We start from the raw sequence: 15658 nt of genomic DNA, 5'->3' as shown, positions 1-15658 counted from the left end.
CCCAAATAACTGTATTTATTTGATGACGTTAACAGCTAAACAATGCTGTGTCCATAATTATCTTGGTCCCTCATCACATGTACATATCTAAATCCAAATAGATTAAAAAAAAGACAAAAAGAGGAGACTAAAAAATGACCCAAATATTTTTATTTATTTAATGACGTTCAGTTACAATATAACAGCTAAACATTGCCGTGTACACAATGTTCTTGGTTCCCTCATCACATTTTAGGATGTGCCATAACCGCATCTCCTCCAAGACCAAATGTCGCATCCATTGTGTGCTCAACTTCCCCACCATGCACTGCAGAAACTACAATCACATTTTGGTTAGGGACAATGCTCTTAGCAAAAACTACATTAATACTAAAAGTTAACTAAGAAGCCGTAGAAGAAATTATTTGAAACCAATCACCTATAAAATGAATCCTATGACACACATTGTGTAGCCTGTTTGAAAGGCATGTTCTTGATATAATCCGTTGCTAACCCAGGATATGCATGAAGACCTTCTAGATATGGGAGTAAATTCATGAGGAGCACATTGTCGTTGCTCGCTCCATCGTAACTCCTTATTGTGACAAGCGTATGTGGTGGGTTTTCAATTGCCTTCTCAGGATTGTCATCTACTAGAATGGTGTCCAGAGGGTCCTTGATGTATGAGTTTACCAATTGAGATCTAAAGTTCTTCACAAACACCAAATTGAATTTTGGATGCTTGCCTTCGCAGTGCCTCTCTTCACAATGTCCTTGATGCAGACAAAACTTGAAAAATGTCTCACCATACCCATCCTCTTTGTATTGACTCTTAATTAAATTGATAATGGGGGTCAGATTTTGCTCTTGCATGGAGCTCCAAATCCCTACATCAAATAGCTCAAACACCACTCTCAGCAATCGCAATATCCCTGGTCGCAATGACACACCCATTCGGCCTACATTTAGAATATTTGTAGCGTGGGAAGGAGCACTTTTCCACCGCCACCGTTTCAACAGGACACCATTAACATCGAACACTATGAGTTTCCTTTTTGCATGGCAAGAAGGAAGTGTGCCTGTGCCTTCACGACGATCAATTACCAAATGGATCTTACTTAGCATCATATTAGGAGGGATACATAATTCAGTCTTTCACACTAATCGAGGAAGAAAGACACTTACCATTACATAGATGTTGCAATTCTTCCATTGACTCTTGTCGATCTAGCAACAGTACATGTCGACCCATTCGTAGCCCCGGACGTGCCAGAAGACCTACATTTGTAATACTACATTACCCTCCTCTATATAGAAAGAGAGTAGCTTCTCGTGTAAAGTTGGACTTCTCTCCATGCCCCCTGAAGAGATATTATCATTCTAAATGTATGTCTGGAAATTTAGATAAGCAAATACAATGGAGGTGAACTTTTTGAAAACTCACGGCATACCTCGCCAAGGACAGCCATCCGTTTTGAGTTGCCAATGACTGGCATTGTAGTAATCGAATCAGGCTTTCGATTCAATCTGTAGGCATCAATTTTGCGGAATACAACGATTTCCAAGCATCGCATCTGTGGGACTTAAGACTCATAATGAGGAGACAATCTATCACACACTAATTTTCCAAAGCAAGCAAGTAGTTTTACCTACCGTAACACCACCATGGACGTTGAATGGAGTAGCACACAGGACGATATTTGTATGGTCAAGATAGTACCCATTTCGATTTTCTAGGCTCGATAATACCCATGCATGTTCTCGACGACATATCAACACTAGATTTCCCTTCTCATCAAGATACTCCCTAGCAATACCAAAAACCTTTTGGATTTGATTTATTTCAAAATGGTTCCATTTGGGGATATTGGGTGATGTTATCCCGACGATGCTTGTGTTGGTTGGTAGATGACAAAATATTGCATCGCAACCTACATTTGTTGTCCCGCCTCGCACCCGAAAGCTTCGCGTAGCTACTATAGCAATTTTTGTGAGTAGGGCACCTACATCTCCCTTGCCCGTCTCGTCAGCTGCTCCCATAGGATCAATAGCTAAAACCGCTGAATTTGATTTTAAAGAAATGAATATCCAGTTAGTAAGGTGAGACAATAATACCAGGAGTACCTCTGGTTGTTAGCATACCAGAGCTATGTGCCATTGAATTCTGCGCTTCATCGTGAGGTGGAGTGTTGCATTGCACCATGACATCTAGGTATAACAAGCAGGTAAGTGACTGTATTTTAGATACTTAAAGATATCGTCTCTTTGTTGCTACACACTTGCTCATCTCCAACAAGAAGAGCAGGCTCTCCGCGATGACGAGTCTCTGCTACAGTAGACAATCCTGTTGAAACTTCGGTTATTGTGACATTCGCATCATCTGCCTCCACCCACTACAATAAATACATTGCTTACTGCACAACACATACCACAATCAATCATTCCATACTTACGAGGTAGACCGATAATTGTTGCCATTTCATTAGAGCGTATGGCATCCTGCAATCCTTCACTTTCAGTGGTCGCCTAGCGGTGTAAATGAGCAGGCTCTATATTAATTACAATCTCTGTGCACTGTTGTTGTGCCTGCTCATGTGCCTCGTCATGCGAAGGAAGAACATGAGGGTCTGAAATGGAATGAGATGCTGGTGGAGCTTGTTCTGGCTCTAGGAAATGACTATGAGCTTGGTTTTTTAGGCTTCTCGGTGTTAATAGGTTCTCTCCCATTGATTGTGTGTCTCCCTCTTGACGTGCTTTTGGACTTGATGTACTTACCTTGTTTAGAGGCATTGGAGTATCTATGTCCATTACTTGACCTTTACCCTTCTTCGCGCTGCTCCCCTGTCGAGAGCATATAAATTACACGAGTACTATTAGTTCAACCTTTCCATTTAAGCAACAACAAGGGTGTGCGAAAACTTGCCTGGGTAGTTTGTGGGGCTCTTGTAGGTTTAGCAGTTGGAGAAGGCGGCACATCACTTTTGTCTTCATCGTCCTCAAACTCCAAAGGACATTCACCGTCACTGTGCCTTGGTTCACGATCCTCCTCCACCTCTTCTTCGTTATCTGTCTCCTCAGTCACAACATCTTTTCCTTTTAGGGAACGTAGGTTCTTACCCTGGCAAAATTAATTTCACGTGTTGCAGTTAAATCCTCACATGACTTGAAAATAGTTTAACTATGGTTTTGTATGCTTTTACCTCTTCTTGCTGTCTTTTAACTCTACCGGTCTCTGCCTCCTTGAACTGCTCCCGCTCGTTGGGGGGAAATGTGTCTTTCGCAAAGTCAATGAAAAGAGGACACTCAACATAAACTTTTTTGGGCCACAATGTTGCACGTTGTTCTACCGTATACATGCATGCAATGTGCTTCACATTGAGCCACTCTTTTGTAACTGAAACTTTATCTGTCCAATCCATGATCCGCACCCATCTGGTATACGTTTTCCAAAATATACTTATTGTCATCCACTCAAATTTTTTTAAGATTTAGAAATCAAGTAGGACAAGATTACATACCTGTAAAATGCCTGTTTGGTGGCCATGTTAGTACCCTCCTTCTATTTTTGCTTATTACCTTTGAGTCCACCTTTCAATCTCTTGCACTCCACTTCAAACAATGTGCCACTGTACCTCGATTGCCACTCCCTTATAGTTGTCACTAGGGTGTCATTTTCAGGGAGGCGGCACGATTTCTTCAGCAACGCATACTGTCTCGTAGCCTCGTTCACAAGTCGATTCCACCATGTCTCTCGACGTAACCAAGTGCGAAATATGGAGTGGTCGTCTACATTATTAAACAACTACGTTATTGTGTACTATACTCTTTTTATTTGAAACATTTATCAAAAAATGACCTTACTTAGCGTTGATTTTAGGCTTGGATATAATGTGGTTGGATCATTGCTAACCAAGGCCCTTAGCACATTGCTACGATGATCGACTAGTAGATCGGCGCATGCAAGACTGTATATTCGATCATCTGTCAACCACTTTGGTCTCCTACTCCAATCTATGTCCATAAGCAATCTAGTAACAAATGTTGAAAATTTTTAAGCAACACGTCAATGTAAACTTAACTCCAATTGAAAGAAACCCCTATTAATCTTACCTCCACCACTCCTCTCCTAAGTTAGGATCCGCAATTGCGGATGCCCGTTGCATATTTTTCGGGCTTTCTTGTCATCCATATAGAATGCGTTACGGTAATGGGTAGTGAACTCCTCCGTTGAGAGCTCATTTCACTTATTACTCACAGATTGCAAATCCTTTGTATACTTTGCCTGAATCGTGACATTAGTTCATTCTTCGTTTGATCCACTACATTGTCATGGTGAGAATAACGTAAAGGACAATGAAACTTACCGGATATAGAAGTTGGGATAGCACGATAAGAGGGACCTTGTACCAGCGTCTTTGCAACCCCCCACGCTTATTCATTTCAGCATCTAATTCTCGTTGCAACCATCCTGGAACATCGTCCTCCAAACCCTTAAGCAATGTATCCATGTTGGCTGTGCCCATTGCTCTTACCATACATAGCATATCTATGAAGGAAGTTTTTACGTAGCCTTTGTCATTAATGCTGTGGAAAAAAAACTTACACCATTAAAAGACTAGGAAGCGATAACCATGCTATAGCTAAGCTTATCAAATTGACTAGGAATCAATACTCATGCTATGGCTAAGCTTATCAATTCGACTAGGATGCGTTAATTATGTTATAGCTAAGCTTACCGATTCAAGCATGCCACCACAGTGAGAACTTCTCCCTCGTTCTCTTTACTGACCTTAACCATGCAAGCTTCCACACAGCAATGGTAATTAGGCTCCTCTTTGTGAACTGCAGAGCAAAATTATCTTGCTTAGTTTCACAAAATTCATCTCATCTTGATATTGAGTCAGAAACATAAGTGTATAAAGTAATCTACCTGTATCAATTTGTGCATTCCATGCCCGAAGACGGTGATTCCCATCCCATGTGTACAACATTTTTCCTTTCACATCCCCCCACCCGGATTTATGCAATTGTTTCTCAAAATCCTCATTAAGTTGCATCCAGATTGGATCCCAGGTTTTTCAAATTGCATGACTAACTTCTATTGAATCTAGATCTGGAGTCCTTATTGAAAGCATGAACCTGGCACGATGTGGAACATATCCATTTCTAGAGAACTCCAAAGCTAGATTGTGCACACGATCTTGCACTGGCCGTACCACTAGATGTGGTAACAAGAGGCACAATGGCACTGGTGGCAGTGGTACTTTGCGAGTATCCTGTATAACCGTACTTGAATAGATTTTGATCTTGTAGTTTGAAACAGGCAATATTAGAGGCGCATACCATTTTAGAAATTACCAACCTGAAGGCGGTGAAAAGTGTCGTCGAGCAAATCCCATTTGAGCGTGGATTTCTCGGTAATAGTAAAAAGACCGCGATATTCATCCCCCGCATCCTCTCTTTCGTCATCTTCTTCACTTGAGTTGTTCGCAATACGGACCTTGTCCTTTGATGGCGCTGGTACCTCGGATTGTGTAGTGCCCTCTGCATTGGCTTTCACTGGCTTTTGAACTACTTTCACTTTGGTGACTTCTTTCTTTGTGCTAGCACCTTCCTTTTTCAAAGGAATTCTACCCTTTTTCTTCGGGGGCTCCCAGCTAGGGTCCTCTTCTTTATGTGCTCGTATGACCCGCTTGCTTTCAACGACTTCACTTGCTTGATCTGCACTTCTTTTCTTGACACGCGTCGACTACTTGGCCGTAGGCAAATAATTATTGGGCTAGGTTACTGGCAAACAACGATTAATTTCATGAGTAAATACTGCAATAACCTCCGGTGTCTTACCTCTGCAACAAGAGTCTTTGGAGGAGGCTTTGAAACGCTTGGTTTGGGCATAGCACCCGATGCTATGCTAGTGGATCTTGGAGCGACAGGTACTGAACCCTTGCCTCCAGAGGATACAGTTCGTTGCCCTTTTGCCTGGACACAAAATGTTCGATGTTGCTTTCAAAAGAGAGCATGTAAGACTGAATAAAATTAAGAGGTCTCATTACCAATTCTCTTATCGGCCACGCCACAATTGTACCCATTGTTGCACCTAAGGTGCACACATCATCGTCAATGGGTGGAACATGTGGCAGCATGAGACCGGGATCTGAGGCCGATTGGACGGCTACTCCCAACGTGCCTCTAGGAAACTCTCTTCCATGTAGCTTTTCGTGGGGTAGAGACTGTATCATAATTCCTTTCCCAACTTCCTTGCCCTTGCTTAAGAGCACCACATGCTCATTCTTGCTAAAAGACAAATTTTTCATAGCCATCTGTTTTCTGCAAGAAACTGAAATTGTCATCAATGCACAAATTCTATGAAGATGGTAAGTTGTAGATTAACTATACTAGATTGCATGTGAATAATGAATCTCAAAAAAATAGAATGCTTCGGCATTTGTTCAAAGTCTGACCTGTACAGCCGAATGTGGATGAATGTCCTCTAGATTTTGTTTTCTCCAATACTGCAACACCTTCAACAAAGTAAAGTGGGTTTTGTTTAGTCTTACATCAACATAAAGAGAGAGAGAGAGAGAGAGAGAGAGAGAGAGAGAGAGAGAGAGAGAGAGGATGGCCGACGGATAGGACAGGGATGGAGAGATGGAGAGAGAAAAGTAGAGGGTGAGGGAGGATGGCCAACAGAGTACAGGGATGGAGATAGAGGACTAGGAGGAAAGGTGAGGGAGAGCAATAGGAAGAAAGAAAATTGGTGGGAGGGATACAGGAGGAGGGAAGAGGAGAGAGGTGGAGAGGATGAGGGATAGAGAGAGGATAGCTAAGAGGGGAGGAGATGGTGAGAAGGTAGGGGGTATAGAAGTAGGAGGATGGGATCAGGTGGTAGAGAGGGAGGATGAGGAAGGAAGGGAGGACCATATCTGTCTGGAGAAACAACATAAAATGGTCCTCTCAATCTTTACTCTTCTTTTTATACTATAGAGAGGGGAGAGAGAGAGACACACATATAAAACACACTCACACAGACACACAATAAAGGCGAACATGCTTTGCTGCAAATTCAAACAGCAGCAAGCGTCGATCTTGATCAACACACTGTGGTCGTGAGGGGTATACATAAGGAGACATTTCACAAGGGTTATACCAAAAATGCCATATGGGCAGCCAGCAGGCAAGGGGGACAAGGTAGGCCATAGTGAATTTTCACCTTGTTACAGAGGAAAAGAGGGCCCTTTTATGAAGTTTCCATCTAGACGGTCAACCCCACATCAAGGGATCATTAGGATGGGAAAATGGCGTGATCCACAATGAAAGTAGCGAGATGTAACTGACAGAAAAAGGGCTTTACAGGGAGTCCTTACCCAAATACATCTCAAACAAAAACATCATACCACAACATAGAGTGCCTTCGTAGTAGAAAAGCACGTTGAGCACCATACAAATGAGAACACATGGTTGAGTAAGGGGGGATCCGGGAGTTCCATCACCATTTAAGGCTCCAAATGCTCATGTGGAGCCAAATTCAAGCCAGAGAAGGATCAAAGTAGCAAGCTGTTGAGGCGAGTCAAGCACCTTTACAAAGATCTGGGACTACGACGATTGTTGCCATCAAGGGGACGACCCCTACCATGAGCCCTACACTCACCACTTGCAGCAACAATTGTCAAGAAGGGCAACACCACAAGTCTTAAACCCAAGCGCCAAGGGCAACACCACAAGTCCACCAATTAAGAACCAAGCACCACATCACACCCTGACTTGCTCTTTCTCCCAAAAGGGACCTTGAGTGTAGGCTTACTCTGCAAGAAAAAAATAATGGCTCTAGCCATGGACAAAACCAATGAATGTAGGGAAATCAGCCAGACAGGCTACCGCACCCAAGGAGATGCCCCACGTCCCCACCTTCACATCCGACCTTGCCACCAGTAGGTCCTAGCTCCTTAACCATCAACCCACCCTACGAGCCTCCCTACTCTCGATAAGTGGAACGAGCAGAGCGGAGTCTACAGATGACTCCCAAAGCCGTCTACCTTGTCCCCCTTGCCTGCTGCCTGCTACCAGAGCTCCCCCTTGTTGAACACGCTCAGCCTTGTCGGCTAAGGCCGTTTCTGGACAGCAATCGTGAGAGAGAGAGAGAGAGAGAGAGAGAGAGAGAGAGAGAGAGAGAGAGAGAGAGAGAGACAGAGAGAGAGAGAGAGAGAGCTCCCCCTTGTCGAACACACTCATCCTTGCCGGTTCGAGAGAGGACCGCTTGGCCGGAGAGAGAGAGAGAGAGAGAGAGAGAGCTTACCAGTGCGCGACGCCTTGCAGGAATTGTTGGCTTTTTTAAAAACACAGGGAGCAATAGTGATATCGCTATTTCTCCCTCTATTTTTGACTTAAAACAGGCAAAAAAAATAAGGGAGCAACAGCGATATCGCTATTGCTCCCTTTTTTTTTAACTTAAAAATTGGGCAAAAAATTCACTTTAACTAGGCAAAAATCCCCAAAGTTCAAGATTACATCATCTTTATTCCCTGTTGACAATTGAGATTGTTTTTTGCGATATTGTCTAAAATTAATGAAGCAATTCATCTTCAAAGCCTACGTAATCCTACGTAAGCTCCACTTTTAGCTCAACTTAAAAAAGCCCAAAAATAATCATATTTTTTACTTTTAAAATGCCAAAAGATCATGTCCACAATTGACATCAGTTTTTGCGATCATGTCTAAAATTCCAGGATCAATTGATCTTCGAAGCCTACGTAATCCTACGTAAGCTCCACTTTTAGCAAAACTTTAAAAAGGCCAAAAAAAATCATTTTTTTGACTTTTAAATTGCCAAAAGTTCAAGTTTTTCTACTCTTTTCCCTGTGGACAATTGAGTTCGGTTTTTGCGATAATATCTAAAATTAGTGAAGCAATTCATCTTCAAAGCCTGCGTAAGCTCCACTTATAGCTCGACTTAACGATAGCCAAAAAAATTCATTATTTTTACTTTTAAAAGTCCAAAAGTTCAAGATTTTCTACTCTTTACTCCCTTTTGAAAATTGACATCGGTTTTTGAGATCTTAGCCTGCAGTTAAATTACCTCACAAAAAGGAAATCATGTCTAAAATTAATGAAGCAATTCATCTTCAAAGCCTACATAATCAACTAAAATTCTAGTTTTATCATCTTGTATTGATAGACATTCGGCCTTCTTATGAAAACCTACAAGTTTTATCATCTTGTATTGATAGACATTCGGCCTTCTGATGAAAACCTACAAATTTTACCATCTTTGACCATCTTTTAGGGGACGTTGGTTCTTACCCATTGCAGCTCGACACTGAAAGCTCCATGTGTTGCAATAGTACCACCACAGCCTTGGAGCAACATCAACGTGCAGCATCAATGAGCGTGCAATCCTTCTAGAGTTTTTACATGTTTAATGGAAGCCACAACCCAACAAGAGCCCAAAGGTGAGGGAAGGTTGCATGAACAAGATATCGTACCTTCACTATGTGCATGTGTGTGTGTGAGGGAGAGAGAGATTAACAAGAAAGAAAAAAGTGTGTGTGTGTTTGTGTGTGTGTGTGTGTGTGTGTGTGTGTGTGTGTGTGTGTGTGTGTGTGTGTGTGTGTGTGTGTGTGTGTGTGTGTGTGTGTGAGAGAGAGAGAGAGAGAGAGAGAGCGAGGACCAAGTTTTAACGTGGTATGAACAGACTCCTCTTGTTTTTTTTTTCTTGTGACCATTTCAAACTCCACCCTCCCTACTCTCAACATTTCACTTGTATCAAGGAGTTATATAAAGAGATGGCTCAATAGAGCTTACCATTTTTTTCCATCTTTCCTCCTCCACCTCTCTACTTACCTTCACTCACCATCTCTACTCCTCTACCTCTCTACTTAGCATCACTCACCATTCCTCATTTCTACTCCAACCTCTCTCTCGGCTCTACTCCAACCTCACCCTCCCTTAACTATCTATACAAACCTCTATCCACTCTACCTCAATTCTCTCCCCCAACCTCTCTGTCTCTTGACTATCCATAACATCCTCTATCTACTCTAGCCCATTTCTCTATCATCTTTCCCTCCAGTTGTCCCTCCCTTCACTACATCCACATACCTCTCTCTCAACTGTACTTACATCCCATGCTCAGGACACCTTCACTACTATCTCTTGCTCTTTCCTCTATCTCCCCTTCTCATCCTCTCCTCCTATCCCTCACTTTTCCAACACATTCCTCCCACCTCCATCTCTCTCTCTCTCTCTCTCTCTCTCTCTCTCTCTCTCTCTCTCTCTCTCTCTCTCTCTCTCTCTCTCTCTCTCTCTCTCTCTCTCTCTCTCTCTCTCTCTCTCTCTGTGGAAAGCTCTCATTTCATCGTTCACGTGGGTGGTGTGGGGGTTGGCAAACCACACCACCTATCATCGGAAGGATCTTTGTTGGTTCTATCTGGAGCTGACATAAATGCACCAGCTGGTTATAATGTGTTTGCCCTAGCAAAATCTCTTGAAGGTGAACCGTCAACATTTCCTTTGCAAAATGCAGGAAAAGGTAATATCTCTCCTCTTTATGTTTTGGATGCTGAGGTTTCCACAGAGTATGTTGTATTCTTGGATTCCCCTATGAAAGCTACTACAACACTACAATCTACCGAAATACTGTTGCTTTCTTCTGATGAAGAGAAAGAAGACATTCACTTTGACCCCACCAACAAAACACCCTAAAATGTGGTGGTCGACCTAGATTCCCACTACAAGAGGGATGTAAGAAGAACCGGGCACCGATCGGTGATTCCTTTAGTATAGTGGAGCTAGCGTTAAATCCCAATATGAGATCTCCAAAGCTGAAGACCTTGATTGCAACATCGGAATGGGAGTGGGTGGAAGAAATTCCATCAAGCTACAATGGAAACATGGTGTTTGAATTTCCACCTCAGCCTAATATCGAGAGGTCAGCTATGGATGGAATGGAGCAATCAGTGGATGGACATGTGTGGACAAAACCAACAACCACAAACATCAAATTTCCAGCAACTATAAGGAAAAGCTATTGCGGAGGTGATTTTGAATATGTGTTTGCAGAGTGCTCGCAAGTGTTATCTACAGGAAAACCCAACCGTTCGTCTTGGACAGGTATTCATTAATTTTTTTTTCATGTACAAGGGAAGAGTGTCAAAATCACAATTGTAGGCATGGAATAACAGGTAAACTAATTGAGAGACCAATGCTAAATGGTGACTTGCAAAAGTATGCAACCTTGAAGTGCTTCTATTGTCAACATGTGCCTGCTATTCAAAAAACCTGTGACTGCCAAGTATACTACATAATGCCAACCAACAAACGCTATTCTCGAGCCATGGTGCACCAAGGCTTCCATGACCATGATGTCAAACTAGGTTCATCCAAAAGTACCATTTCAAGGGTGAAATCTTTGGTGGCTGAGGCCGTTGATTCGCTTGGCATCCAAGCTAGGCCGAGAAAAATCCAAATGGAGGTGGTTAAGCTTATTTCCCAATCTGTCCTTCAACCTTCTTCAGGTGAATGCAGTTTTCTTGGACAAGTAGAGTTGTCAGTTCTACTTCAAGAAATATTTCCTCTTGTTAAAAGCCAAAGGTATGGGAAATGCATTTTAATATACGTTATAAACTTAGAGTCTTATATATTTCTAAACTTTCATGATGTTCTACGCAGAATTAAGAACTGGGTTCATAAATTTCGTGGGGAGTCGAGTGCTCGTGGAGAGGAGTCATTGATAATTAACTTAAAGAGACGCTTGACATTTGTGTTTATCCACGGAATGCTTTTTCCCGGTCAATCTAATAGAGAGGAGGATAGATGTTTTGTATTCAAGATGTCGACAACAGGTCTTGGCTGAGGCATAGATCTTGTCAATAGAATGTGAAGAAATGGAAATGGAGATCTAAAAAGAGTGTGGGTTTGCTTTGATCACGTTAGACAGGTAGAAGGATGGACAACCATGGCAGCCCATGTTTACAATCCAAGGCAAGTTTTAATTTAATTCTTTTAATTTTATGTTCAATGCATCCTACAACATATTCTAGAACAAATTCTAGAATACTAAACACATATTGACACATACTTAAATGGTAATGTGGCTTTGTGTTGATGTTCAGTGTCCAAGAATTAATGACAATTGCCATATGTGAAATGAAAGAAGAGGACACTACAACACAGATAATATTTTGGCAACAAATGATCATCGTGCTAGAGCGCAATGGGGTGCCCCCACCAGATTTTGTTGGCTTTATGGCAGATGAAGCCCAAGCAAACTGGAATGCAGTGTGCACAATTTTCAATGGAGGTCTGGATATGGTGATGAAAGGTAGGGAGAGATCATGCCTTTTCCATTGGGCACAAAGTCTAGGGATCCACACCACAAAATATGTTCTCAATGCATTTCAAGACGAGCACAAATGACTGTGTCGACTGTGGCGGTGCGCGCGTAGCAGTGAAGATGCAGAGGCCCAATATTGGTTCATTCGAGCTTGGTGGGCAACAGGAAATGTGGCAAATGGGAATCTAGGCCCAATGGAGTGCTGGTTGAGTTGGTGGCATGTGAGGTACCCTCATTGGAGGAAGGAAATTGTTGGTGTAAGTTTTCAAATTTATTCTACAATAGTTTGTAGGATGTCCATTTAATTAGACCCTTCATGGTATCAAAGAAGTAAACTTATTTATTTTTTTGTAGGATTTAGATGACTATTGCATCGAGGTCGTCCCTCAAACAAATCTCTCAGAGTCATGTCACGCTTCATGGCTAGCAGGCGAAGGTCACAAGCCTAAAATTTCTTTGTACGATGCAACAGTTTCGGATATTGGGAACACTCTTCTTCAACAATCCAAAAGAATGGCATATACAGAGGGTAAGTATATAGGAATCGGACCAAGCATAAGCAAGATGAGAGACAAGGCAGCTTCACGACAATTTCACACACCTACTCCATCACAGAGTAGCCATGCTATGAACGATGCAATTAGAGGAACTGATCTTCCAAAGGTGCCAGAGTTTTTTGGAGACCGGGTTACAACGACAAGGCGACGCAAGACATTTGGCAATGTTATAGGCGAGGAGGCAAATAGTTCACACAGGCCAGAGTATGTCACTCAAAATGTTTCTCAACAAAGAAAGGCTCGAAAGTTGTCATTTGGAGATGCATCACAGGTAATCCAAGATCACTCTATGGACGAGGAGAATGAAGGGGTGACAATTAGGGCCATCGAGGTTGACATAAATGACACCATGTGGGCAATCCGCAGGTGCAAACCGGGGTCTAAGTTCACTTGCCAAGGAAAAATCAAAGGAGGAAAGTGCAAGAAAAAGGTGAATTTATGCAAAGAGGGAACAGCGGCACCAAGTTTCTGGGGAAACGCAACTGGGAGGGGCGTAACAATGAGACATGGGTATGGTTTTGTAGTGATGATGTCAAACATGTGTGGGATGTTTGTCCATATATTGTAATGCGGCCTCCAAGGCCTCCACTTGAGTGGCCAGTGGCACAGGGCACGAACTTAACAATGCATGAATTAAAGTCTTTGTAGCTAGCGGGGTTTCATATCGCAACAGAAACTATGGAAGTTCAAGGGCAAAGGCGTGCCGGCACGTATAGGACAAGTGTTTTTGAAGAGGCAACAGTGCTTTAGGACTAGAAATGGTCATCGAACAAGTGGAAATGGTAAAGATCGGTAAGCATGAAGTCTTCATTGCAGTAACACCAAACTCGAAGTTATGCGGTGAGAAATATCGAGTCACAATAGCTAGGAATCCTAGTTGTACTTGCAGAGACTTCCAAAGGAGGTCAGGGGAAGGAATGATCTATGTGGCTTGCAAACACTTATATTATATCTACTTGAGAGTGTTTGGAATGGACATAAACAACAACATGTTCATCCATCAGTCTAGTCTGGCTGATAATGAGCTCAAAACTTTACTGAGTGCAAAAAGACTGTTGTAATAATGTAGCATTTGTTGTGCTATCACATTTACCTTGAGTTGTGCAAATGATGATATTTTGTTTTGAGTTTTCAACAAAATGAATTCTTTCATTGTTGTCTTTTGATATGCAATTAGTGAATGTGTGATGAGAGAGAGAGAGAGAGAGAGAGGGTAGAGATAGACAAGTGAGAGAGAAAGAGAGATTAAATCAAGAAAATAAAGAGAGAGACAGATTGATAGAGATAAGAGAGAGAGAGAGAGTGAATTCTATCATTGTTGTCTTCTGATATTCAATTAGTAAATGTGTGATGAGAGAGAGAGAGAGAGAGAGAGGGTAGAGATAGACAAGTGAGAGAGAAAGAGAGACTAAATCAAGAAAATAAAGAGAGAGACAGATTGATAGAGAGAGAGGGTGTGTGTGTGTGTGTGTGTGTGTGTGAATTCTATCATTGTTGTCTTCTGATATTCAATTAGTAAATGTGTGATGAGAGAGAGAGAGAGATAGAGATAGACAAGTGAGAGAGAAAGAGAGACAAAATCAGCAAAATAAAGAGAGAAACAGGATGAGAGAGAGAGAGAGAGGAGGTCCTTGAGTAGCGAGAAAGAAAGAGAGAGGGAGGGAAGGAGAGAGTGCTAGAGAGAGAGAGAGAGAGAGAGAGAGAGAGAGAGAGAGAGAGAGAGAGAGAGAGAGAGGAGGTCCTTGAGTAGCGAGAGAGAAAGAGAGAGGGGGAGAGAGAGAGAGAGAGAGAGAGAGAGAGAGAGAGAGAGAGAGAGAGAGAGAGAGAGAGAGAGAGAGAGAGATAGAGAGAGAGAGAGAGAAAGAGAGAGGGAGGGAGAGAGGTCCTTGAGTAGCGAGAAAGAAAGAGAGACAGAATCAGCAAAATAAAGAGAGAAACAGGATGAGAGAGAGAGGAGCTCCTTGAGTAGCGAGAAAGAAAGAGAGAGGGAGGGAAGGAGAGAGTGTGTTGGGGAGAGAGAGAGAGAGAGAGAGAGAGAGAGAGAGAGAGAGATAGATAGATAGATAGATAGATTTTATTATCGTCCTCGGAGGTCAAATATGACCTATGGGACCAAAGTTACAAGTGATGTAGTATGTGTATGACTGATGAGTGACTCTCGATGCTCCAAAATTGTAGTGATGAGAGTCGCAATGGAGAGCCCACACTTTGGCTGGGAGAGGAAAGTGTGTAGGTCTAAGTTATGGCTGAAAATGTGAGAGAAGCAAGTTCGGATGTGATCAAAAGCTGAGCACTCTAGTAGTGTGTGGTACTCAGACTCTCGAACTTGCACTGAGCATAATGTGCACAATTGATTTGACTCTTCTCCATTGCCCCACGTCCTATCTCGCATCGAAGGAAATGGGAGCTAAGCCGAATTGCTGCGATAGTGCGTATCGCGGACAAGGGAATAGGCTCAAGCATGTAAGTGTGAGTACGGTTTCCTCTCTCAGCGAAGAACATGGTTTTGTAGTTGGGGGCAATATAGGCGGTGTAATGTATGAAGAGTGACCCACCGGATTTCTCCCAAGCCGTAATACATTGGCGTTGTAGAAAAGCTTCATTCACTTGAGAGTCAATTGAAGCATCATGTAGCAAGTGTAATGCATCCCATCTCCCAAACCACTTCTTTATGTCTTGCATCCATCCCGTGCTCAAGATCTTGCTTTTATGCGTCTTTTGAACTTTTTTGCTTGCTTCCCATGCAATTGTAGGAAGTCGATGTAAGGGGTTTTGACGCATCTTTATCATGTAC

The 15658-nt window shown here is 42.4% G+C and overlaps 3 pseudogenes; 2 read left to right on the top strand and 1 right to left on the bottom strand.

The window, feature by feature from the left end:
* Positions 1 to 224: 224 nt before the first annotated feature.
* LOC147448339 (uncharacterized) lies at positions 225 to 6218 on the bottom strand (annotated as a pseudogene).
* A 4090-nt stretch (positions 6219 to 10308) lies between these two features.
* On the top strand, positions 10309 to 11096 carry LOC147448338 (uncharacterized; annotated as a pseudogene).
* A 212-nt stretch (positions 11097 to 11308) lies between these two features.
* On the top strand, positions 11309 to 13991 carry LOC147448337 (uncharacterized; annotated as a pseudogene).
* Positions 13992 to 15658: the final 1667 nt, after the last annotated feature.

This window comes from Adiantum capillus-veneris, chromosome 11 (assembly GCF_014529385.1).
Source record: "Adiantum capillus-veneris isolate H3 chromosome 11, ASM1452938v2, whole genome shotgun sequence".
Taxonomy (NCBI): Eukaryota; Viridiplantae; Streptophyta; class Polypodiopsida; order Polypodiales; family Pteridaceae; genus Adiantum; species Adiantum capillus-veneris.
The sequence above is the reverse complement of the archived record's forward strand: the minus strand, read 5'-3'. Positions and strand labels throughout refer to the sequence as shown.